Below are 10,708 nucleotides of genomic sequence, written 5' to 3'. Positions count from 1 at the left end.
AAATTAGAGTTTTATATTAAGCACACCACTTATTGATTAGAAACAATAACCATTGCCTTGTAAGATAATTATTTCGCCTAATAACAAAACACTTGCCAGGAAGACTTTGCTTTTCCAGCAGCTCGAGCTTGCCCCTGGCTTTCCTGCTGCTTCCTTTCAAAGCTGACAGCTCTCAGTGTCTTTGGAGAGGCTTTTCCTAGGCAGGGTTGTTGTCATGCTGCTGCAGAGATTGCTTCTCCAAGCTACCACAACTCAAAGTGCTCCCCAAAGGCTTTTCTCAGACCTCTTCCCACACCTTACATCCCGTAGCTGTGGGGAATTTCAGATATGCATAAGCTATTGCTGTATTTCTGGGCTGTTAATTTCCTACTCAGCTGTCTGGTTTGTGATGGATTTTGTTTTTCTTTGTTCTCTCTCTCTCTCTCTCTCTTTTTTTTTTTTTTTTTTTTTTTTTTTTTTAATTTATTTGGATGGTTTTTATTTTATTTGGAGAGAAACTCTCATTGGGAAGTGCAAGCAGAGAGCAGAGCTGAGTTTCAATTCTCGATTGATATGTGGGCTTGGATTATCTAACCTGACTGGGCTTGAGGCTGTGCCAACAGATTGGGAAGCACTAATTGAGACCTCTGTAGTTAGAAAAACGTGTCCTGGGAGATATTCCAGGATATTTTAGCAGGAATACACCTTGTAGGAATAACTACAAGACATCCTAGATTGAAAATAAGAGGTAAAAAACCCTTGTTATCTTACCAAAGCAGCGTTTTGGAGCATTGCTGAGGGTTGATAGCTCAGCTCTGGCCATGCCCATATTTCTATGCTGCCTCCCACCTGCTGGTACCTCTGCTGAGCTTTCCTCCAGAGGCAAGAAGATGCCAAATGGGCATTTTTAGCTTCTTCACTGAACCCCAAGGAAGAGGATTTTATTTTTCTTTTAATTTGTATTTTTATTTGCACCTTTTCCGTGTCTTCCAGCGCCAGAGCTCACTCTGGGGGGAATTGAAATGCAAACTCAGAGCTCTGTGCAAGCGTTTGAGCTGCTCAGGACATCTGTTAGTGCCATGGGCAGGCTCTGGAGCAGACAGTGCTGCTGACAGCAGACAGGAGAAGATCTGTCTGGACAGTGCTAATCACAGTCTCAGGCAGCCTGGCTGTTGGGAGCCAGGCACAGATGGCTGCACTCGCTCCCTCCAAGTCAGTGTAGCTTGCTGGTATTTTGTGAATCTGTCTCGTTTTAGCACATTTTATGGCTTGTGCTCTCACCAGGCAAGGGCTGCTGGAGTTTTCCTCTGCAGTGACACCAAACTGGCTGCTCAGGTTTGAATTCTGCCATGCTGGGCAGGATTCCTTTCTCACGGTTACTAAAAATTTGGTGAAACCAGTGGCCAGCATCTCCTGCTGTTTAAATGGCTTTTACCTGAAGGGGTTAACCAGAGAAATAGATCACTCTAGACTTGAGTAGTATTTCTGTATCTCTTTTCATCCCAATCAAAAGACCACTGGGAACTTGATTAGGAAGAAATGTAATGCAGATCATTGATGAAAACACCCTCTAACAGCTTTGCATCTGGAAACGATCCGAGGATATACCACTGTTCACCGACAGCTGATTAACAGAAGCTCCTTATGTAGTCATTAACAGACCTGGCTGAGGCCTCTCTAATTATCAGCTGAGCTAATGCTTTCATCAGGGTGACAAAGGGGACAAGTCAGCCCTAGTTTCCAGTGGCTCTGGTAACAGAAATGGAGCTGTGAAGGTCACCCCACAGTTTTCAGGATGCTGCTCTCACCTCAGCTGGGCACTTAGAGGTTCCCTGCTGCTAAGACCCAAAGAGGACTGTGAAGATCTCAGTTCCTGCAGGACACCCACATCTTTGTTCCCCAGGTTTATTTTGATTGCTGGCAGAACATCCCGTGTCCTTTATTGCTTCCCGGGTGGAAGCAGTGTGTTTTAGCCCAGCAGCTGCTCCCCGAACATGCAGAAATGCTTAATCCTAGGCTGGTTGGGCTTGGAAGGGACTTATAAAGACAATCCAGTTTCAACAAACACAGACAAATAAGTTGTTGATCCCTGTGTGCTGAGTGATGGATACTGGGGGCAGGTGTGCTGATTCAGGTGTCCCCTGAAGCTCCCAGGGAAGGGCCCAGGGAAGGGTCCAGCTGTTTCCAGTGGACTCTCCACCAGGCACAGCCAGGCCCGTCAGCCACAGGGGACGTGGAAAAAGTTGTATTTAAGGAAGGACAAAGAGCATAGGTAGAAGTTGCTGTTAGTGGAAGAGTGGTTTGCTGGGCTGGAAGGCTCAGTTCAAACCCAGTTCCTACAGGAACACGGGTGTTTGGGTGTGCTGTTCTTGCATGTTCACAAAGGTGCTGTGGGATGAGCCTCTTCATCACCCCCAAACCACTGTTCTGCCTTTGCCAAGGTAGATCTGTGTGTGTGCATGTAAAATGAAATTAAGTCACAGGCTCTGCTTGCTGATTAAAATCTGTCTCTAAATAATTGGAATGCTAAGTGCTGCCTGTGCCCTGCAGAGCTGCCCTGTGATGTCTTCTCTTAGTTCAGCACTTAATGGGATCCTTGGGAATGAGCGTAGTGCAGTGTTGGAGTGGGTCTGACTCATTGTCTGAACCCTGGGGCTGTGGGGTGGTGTTGCTTTTACTCCTCGTTTCACAGTCCAGCTGAACAGCAGAAAATATGCCTCAAATATGGGAATGTTCAGCAACAAATTTCTTAAGCGCCCTGCCAGGACCCCAGCAGTGCAAGCAGGAGGCTCCTTCCTGTGCTCCATATTTGTGTTTCACTCAGTCATGCCCTTCAGCACTTCTTGTTGGCAATGAGCGCTCTGGTGAGATGATTGGAGAACCTCAAGGATTCTCCCGGCGTTGTAATTGTTCCGGAACAAGTAAGGGATATCACCTGAAAAAGGAAGGATGGGGGTTATTTCATAGCTTGGCGTTTTCTCGTTTGAAAGCACTGCTTTTGCAGGCAATTACACTGTGCTAGCAGAACAAATTTCAGTGAACAGTTGATAAAATTCATAATTAATGAGCTTTGGCTACCACAATGCTGATTCTGTTCAAAATAAGCTCACATTCCATGCCTGCTTTTCCCAGATACGAATGAATCTGCTTCTTAGCGGAATCAAATGTCATTTAGACATATGTAGCCTAGGGGAGAAAGTGCATTCTTCAGCTGTTTAGTACCTGTCCCAGTCTGTTTGCAGGGATGTGTTGATTTTGGCCTTCTGGGCACAAAGTAGGAAGAACAGAAACCTTCTCTTCTATTCTCCCTAAAATGCTGGCTGTAGGGCAAGATGAATTTGTATGGGATGAACAGCCAGTGAGAGATTGGTGGAAGGGGTGGGGATGCCCGAGTGAGTTGGCTGTGCTCTTTTATATCCCTATTTCCCTCTCATTGCTCTCCTCTCCCCTGCAGGGAACATCCAAAGACTTTTTCTGTGGCTTGCCTGGGGACATCTGCTAGCCAGAGCGTAGTGCAAGTGATGTGCTTGGAGGATTAGGAAGGAGTCACTGGTGGTCATGGTTGTGCACCAAGTGCTGCAAAGCTCCTGGCAGATATTGCAGAGATTTGTATGGCTATTGATGTCCCTGATGTCCCTATGTTGTCTCCTTCTCCTCAAAGCAAGATTTTTTTTTTTATTTTTTTTTGTCCCCACAAATGGAGAAAACTGGGCTGGGAAAGAGGGAGCTGTAATGAGATGGAGTTTAAGATCTCTTCCAGCCCAACCTGTTCTGTGATTGTCCAGGCTGGCATCAGTGGATTAATTACCTGCAGAACATTCTAAATCAGCCCTGGCTACTCATATAACCAGGACAGTGCTCATGAAACAATTAAAGCTGAGAAAATGTGGTCTGGGGAAGCTTAATTGGTGAAAAATGAAGGAAACCTCAGCAGCCAGCTGAATTAGGTTAAGACTGGAGGTGTGATTTGATGCTCACACCTGACAAGCCAGAGCAGGGGTTGTAGTTGTCAAACCAGCCTTAGATTAGCTCTGCCCTGGCAGAGATGCTGTAGTTCATAATTTTTTATCTAATTGAGTGAGATGTGGTGAGAATTTGTCCCCCAGGGATGTGTCCTCTCATAGAGGCCAGAGTGTTTTCCCTCTTCTCAGGTCTTGGATGCTGTGTCTCATGGGAGATTTAATTTATGTTTAAGGAGGTTTCATTTTTCTAATAAATCCCCCCTCAGTTTTTTTCCTTACTGTATCTTCTGCAAGCATTTGCCCTGCTGTTGGTTTGTTAAGAGGAGCTGGCTATGAGTTGTGTGTGGTTTCCTCTAAATCCAGGTGCTGAGAGGGTGCAGGTGTCAGCTGATGCTCTGAAGACATCCACTTGATTGCAGTGACTGAGCCAAAGTGGACTCAGGCCAGGCCAGGGAGCTGTGTTCTCATCACACGTGGGTCAGTGAAGGGGTGATTGCCTCTAAACCCTGTTGAATGTAAGAAACCTGGCTTTATGTGGGAGCAGAAGTAAAGGAAAAGTAATGCTGATTTGAAGCTTTTAAAGACTTCTTAAACTTCTTGGTCTTGGAACTAGATTATCTTTAAGGTCCCTTGCCACCCAGACCATTCCATAGCATCCTGCTTTGGGACGTTAAACAAACCCAATTGCTCTGAAACCCAGGAAGAAACATCCCCATTCATCTGCTTTTATTTTGTCTTTCAATTGTTCCTTCTCATCTGCTTTTCTTTTTTATCTTTAAGAGGTTTAAACAATCTCTCAGGTGGAGTGGAGTGTGCAGTGTGGGCAGTGGATGAGCATTTGGTACCTCCCACAGGTTTTGGCATGTGGGCAAAGGGTTTAATATTCCTTTAGTATCACAGTCTCTTTATAGCCTAATGCAGTTTGCAGAGCATGAAAGAAATTCCAACTCTGTACCGGAATTCAAAGGGGAAATAATGAATTGTGGTCTGTTGCAAATAATTAAAGCACGCAGATATTTAGTGATCTATCAAGGGGAATGAGGGAGTAATAAGACACTCTGTCCAATTTGTTTTAGAGCTGGAGTTGGAGCGCTCTGGTATAAAATTATAACCTCTGTATTAATCACATGAATGTTCACTGTATCTAGGTCAAATCCACACACGAACCTCCACAAAACTTTTGCTTCATTCAGCTTTTTCATTATTATCTTTACTTTCTGGTGCCTTAGGGGAGGTAAAATACCTTTGATTTTAAAGAGGGGAGGGAAAAAAAAAGGAGGCATTTTTTTTATCCAGTTTCTCTTTAGCTTCTCCTTCCTGCCTCATTTTTTTAAAGCAGCAAGGTTTTTCCTTTTAAAAAAGGGGGAAGAAAAGGTTTGTTTTATGTATGTTTTTCACTCACGGTTGCTCAAATCCAACCAGTTCTATTGTGGCTCTGAAGGAGCCATAAAATTTCATTACAGCTTTTCCACAGAAACCAATTTGAGTGTCCAAGGCTCGGTCTTGCGGTTTAAAGATCTCTCTCTAGAATCAGTGTGTGCCTCTTTCCCATCCCTGTGTGGCTGCCAGGTTCAGTTCATGTCTACTGAAGTATTTCTTTGGGGACTGAAACCAATTAAAACTGTGATGAATTAGAGGCTCTGCCTTTGGCTTAGCTCTAAATCTTGGCTTTGTGTGCATGAGCATCCCACTCTGCAAGTGACTGTGAGGTTGGCTGTGCTCTTTCTCAGTCTGATTTATACAGAGAATGATGAAGAGGGAGCTCTGTGGCATCCAGTAACCTATTTTTAGCTAAAAATCAGAAAGGTGGGGGTTTTCTTTAGGGTTCGGTTGTGCTTTTTTTTTCTCCCTCTCTGAGGTAAATATTGCTAAAGAATCAAAGTGGCCATAAAAATAAGAAACAACTCACTTCGAGCTCCTATTTTCTCCTTTTATGTTGAAGCTCTTAATATGGAATTACTCTGGAAATGTAACATCTCCTCAGGTTTGAGGCACTAGGTTCCTGCCTTGGATTTAGCAGCATTCCACCGGTTTGACTTGCCCTGTAACGTACACATTATTATCCCAAAAACTACCAAAAATACCCAGAGAGGGTCACACGTGCTCCTAGGTGTGCTCATGGCTGGGTTTTACTGGGCTTTACACAAGGCCTGGAGCTGCATCTCACATTTCTGCCCCTTGCCAATAAAAGTGCTCAGAGATGTAGGGCCAAGCTGGCATCATTTGGGAGCGTGGATCCTATTTCCAAATTATTCCACTGAATAGTGTGGGAGGACCTTAAAGTCATTTTCTTTCCATGAGCAAGGACACCTTCTGTTATCCCAGGTTGCTCCTGGCCTTGGACACTTCCAGGGATCCAGGGGCAGCCACAGCTGCTCTGGGCACCCTGTGCCAGGGCCTGCCCACCCTCCCAGGGAACAATTCCTGCCCAATATCCCACACAGCCCTGCTCTGGGCAGTGGGAAGCCATTCCCTGTGTCCTGTCCCTCCATCCCTTGTCCCTCTCCAGCTCCCCTGAATCCCCTTTAGGGCCTGGAAGGGCTCTGAGGTGTCCCTGGAGCTTTCTCTTTTCCAGGTGAACATTCCCAGCTCTCTGAGGCTGGCTCCAGAGCAGAGGGCCTATGGTGATGTTAAAACACTGCCTTAAAATCTCTTTGTTCTTTTAGAGAGTGAAATTTGACTCAGAACAGAAATCCACCTTGACTTGTGTTAACCTTGGTTGTTGCAGCTGCTGGACACTGCCACGAAGCCTGACCCTTTTCTTCTCTAAACATCTCCCTGTCCTGTTCCCTGAGGGATTGCTCATGTTCCTGAGGGATCCATCACCTCCTCTGGAGCAGCAGTGTCCTGTCCTGTCCCTGAGGGATCCATCACCTCCTCTGGAGCCGCAATGTCCTGTCCTGTCCCTGAGGGATCCATCACCTCCTCTGGAGCAGCAGTGTCCTGTCCTGTCCCTGAGGGATCCATCACCTCCTCTGGAGCTTCAGTGTCCTGTCCTGTCCCTGAGGGATTGCTCATGTTCCTGAGGGATCCATCACCTCCTCTGAAGCAGCAATGTCATACCATGTCAGGATGGTTGTGACTGCTCCGTTTATCTGCTGAAGGCTTGACTAAACTCCAGAGGACTCTGGTGGAATTGCTCCTTGCTTCCCCACGTAATTACAAGCAAAAAGTGCTCATGGGGAGCCTGACACGGCCCTTGCCTTGACAAAGGTGCTGCCCTGCCTTGCTGGATCACACAAGCGGTACTGGATGCTCATCCCACATGTCCCTGCTGGGCTGCTTCACCTGCTCCCAGTGAGCAATTCCTAGCTTTTCTCACCTGCCAGTTGCAGGTAGGGCTGCTCACCTCTCCCCCTGGGCAGGGGAACAGCCTTTGATCAGAACAGACCCTTCTGACAGCTGTAGTCTGAATAAATAACTCATCGCCTTTCCATTCTGATTTTGCTTTCCCTGGAGATCTGCACTCTCACCATCACCAAGAAAACACATTTATTTTTGGATGTGTAGCTAAGCTAGCAGCAATGTAACACCTTTTCAGCTCTCGCTTGGTGTAACTGCAAGAATAAATAGCTCCTTTCTCTTTCTAGTCTTGGAAATATTTGAGCTTCCCGTGACTTTCCAGTAAAATTTGATTTAGAGGCAATTGGAGCCACATGTTGTTTGCATCTGACCTGAGGAGATTTTTATTGCTCTGGAGTGATAACTGCCAAGGGGGAGACTGAAACCCCCGGAGTACAAATCCTTGTCACAGCCATAAGGAAAGGCAGAGCTTTGCTTCCACTGGGAAACCAAGGACAAGGGAGATGGGAATGGCCACAAGTGGCTTCATGAAGCCCAGGGTGTGTGAAGAGCAGCACTCTGCTGCTCTGAAAGGGCTTTGTTATGCTGGAGGAGCAGGAACAGAGGTGCCTGTAGTGGCTTTTCATTAATTGGAGGAAAAACTGGAGCTTGGATGTTCCATCTGGGACTTGCCTGAGACAGGGACCGAGCACTGGTAGCCAAAAGTTTACATGGATGTGGTTAATGGGGTGAAGCTGGGTTGGAAGAAAGGTGCAAAGAGGTGTTTCCACCTTACAGGAAGATGGTTCAAAGGTTAATATTAAAGATTTGGGGAATCCCAGCAAGTCACCCCTTTCTGAACTTTCAGTCTCAACCCTCTCCCTGAAGTTATCTAATTCCCTAATTAATTTCCTGAAGGGCAATTTATGGTATAAGGCTGGAGAGCCAGCAATCCCCTTTGCCAGAGCCATTCTATGTGGGCCACCTCTGCTTGCTGAAACAGGAGATAACCTGCCCTTTTGACTGCATTTCCTAGCAGGTTTCTGGGATTCTTTTCTTTTTTTCTTTCTTTCTCTGGCCTCCCACATGGAAAATAATCCTTTCAACATGCAGATGGCAGCTCCCTTCACAGAGGGGCAGGCTTGTGCAGAAGGCTGAATTTTTACTTTATTCATAGAGCATGTGTGCGTGTTGCTTGCAGAGTGTTACTCTCGGTATTATGTTAAAAATAGCTGGTGCTAAGCTTCTAATTCTTAACCTTTTTTTATTTTTTTTTCCTCAGGCTCCTGATTTCAGAGGCATTTGTGATTTATGATGTAAAACTTGCCTGTGGTTGAGAGAGCTGGTCTAATTTCCCATGAAATATCTACAGCTTGCTTATAAAACTGGGTTGTGATGATTAAAAACCTGAAAATGCTTAGGTCGTTTTGTAAATCTGCCACAGTGGGCACTGGGTTGCCATGTCCTGGTGCCTAAACCCACAGGATTCATGGAATATCTTGAGATGGAAGAGATCCATGAAAGATCATTAGACCAGCTTTAGTTAGTCTGGAGAGAGCAGCACTATTGTTACTGCATAGCTGAACATTCTGGTCATGAGTGGGAGAAGTAGAAGTACAACTAAAAGATGGCAATAGTGGGGGTGGGGGGAAAGTGCATTTTTTATATCTTCTATCCTTTCTCCAGTTATCTGTGTGGCCCAAGTGGCCTTTTGCACAGGATGCTGCAGCCCGTGTGGATGGGCTGCTCCTCTGCAGGGGGAAAGGAGGGAGGCAGAAAACAAAGGGAAACGAGGGGTTTGTTTGAAGCCTTCCTCCTGAGTTTGGTCCCGCTTTGTCTGATGATTATTAGGAGCCTCCTGCCCCTGCCTTCCCTTCTGCTGGAATTAGGGAACACAAAAAGAATCCTAAAAAGCAAATGGCTCGGAGTGAGCTCATCACGCCGGGGTGCTGATTCTACACTGGCCTAAGAGGGTTTGGGCTGGAAGGGACTTTAAAGCCCAGCTCATTCCACCCTCAGTCATGGGCAGGGACATCTTCCACCTTCCCTGGTTGCTCCAAGCCTGGTCCATTCCAGGGATGGACCAGACCACAGTCTTGCACATCCCTGAGGATAACTGTGAGTGGAAGCCCTGTGGGGGATACAGGGAGCCAGCTGCCAGTGCTTGGCACCTGCACTGAGACCTCATGGTCCCAGTGTCATGTTTCCTCATTCCTGGGCTATGGATGAGGACACAGGATCCTCTGGAGCTGTGGCTATCATGTCAATGCATGTGTAAATTCCTGCATCATCTTCCCCATGAAGTTATTAATGAAAATCATCACCCTCATTTAGAAGCTGCCATCACTTAGTAGATTAACCTTTATCAAGCAACTTTGCAATGCCAGCTGCACAGCAAAGTAATTACTTTTAATAGAATCTGCCCTTGATTTGAAGCCACAGGGGAAGCAATTAAATTTAACAAAGGCAAAAGCCATGACTTATAAATGAAGATGGATGGCTTTTGCTATCTGTTTCATAAATTCTATTGTGTACAAGTGAAAGAAAATACTCAGCTCCTGTCATGTTTTAGGGGGTTTGAAATGTGGCATTAGACTCTGTATCTATGGGTGGATTGGATGTCATCCGTGCCAGCTCTGGGATTTGGCTTAGCATTGTTTACATTCAGGTCATAAATGACTTGTGGGGGCTTTGAACTTGAGCTCCTCAAAACCTTGACAGTCATGTTCAGCATGAAGAGTTTGCCTAATGGCTTCTTGGACCACCTGATCTCTTACCTCTGCCTCTCAGCTGAGGGAGTGTTTTGCTTGAAACCAGGATATGCTCTAAAGTGCCTTTTGTGTCTGTGAACTTGTTCACTTCAGGTTGTACCAGTGATAAGGGGCTGATCCATGAGTGTCCCATGGACCTTTATGGTGGCCCTGATACAGAATCCCAGAATGGCTTGGGTGGGGAGGGACCTTAAAGATCATTTCATTCCATGAGCAGGGATATGTTCCACTATCCCAGGCTGCTCCAAGCCCCATCCAGCCTGGCTTTGGGCACTTCCAGGGATCCAGAGACAGCCACAGCTTCTCTGGGCACCCTGTGCCAGGGCCTGCCCACCCTCACAGGGAACAATTCCTGCCCAATATCCCATCCAGCCCTGCCTTCTGGCAGTGGGAAACCATTCCCTGTGTCCTGTCTCTCCATGCCTTGTCCCCAGTCCCTCTCCAGCTCTCCTGGAGCCCCTTTAGGCCCTGGAAGGAGCTCTAAGCTCCCACTGGATCCTTTTCTTCTCTAGGTGAACACACCCAGCTCTCCCAGCCTGACTCTAGAGCAGAGGGGCCCTGATCACATTAAAACACTGCCATAAAATATCCTGCTGTGGGGTGGAGGAGGCTGGGCAGCATCATGTGGCCCCTCCCCTCCCAAAAATATAAATGTGCTTTCCTTCTCTGGTTTTAACCTGCCATTCTTGTCTTGGCTGAGGTTCAGAAGGGGCA

The 10,708-nt window shown here is 46.4% G+C and overlaps 1 long non-coding RNA gene across 1 annotated transcript; it reads left to right on the top strand.

Moving 5' to 3' along the window:
- Window positions 1-2,283: 2,283 nt before the first annotated feature.
- On the top strand, window positions 2,284-8,641 carry LOC136363811 (uncharacterized). Its single transcript, XR_010744049.1, has 2 exons — window positions 2,284-2,420; window positions 8,506-8,641. It is a non-coding gene; the product is annotated as an uncharacterized lncRNA (long non-coding RNA).
- Window positions 8,642-10,708: the final 2,067 nt, after the last annotated feature.

The sequence above is a fragment of the Sylvia atricapilla genome, chromosome 7 (assembly GCF_009819655.1).
Source record: "Sylvia atricapilla isolate bSylAtr1 chromosome 7, bSylAtr1.pri, whole genome shotgun sequence".
Classification (NCBI taxonomy): domain Eukaryota; kingdom Metazoa; phylum Chordata; class Aves; order Passeriformes; family Sylviidae; genus Sylvia; species Sylvia atricapilla.
Note: the sequence above shows the minus strand (reverse complement) of the source record. Positions and strands in the feature narration are given on the sequence as shown.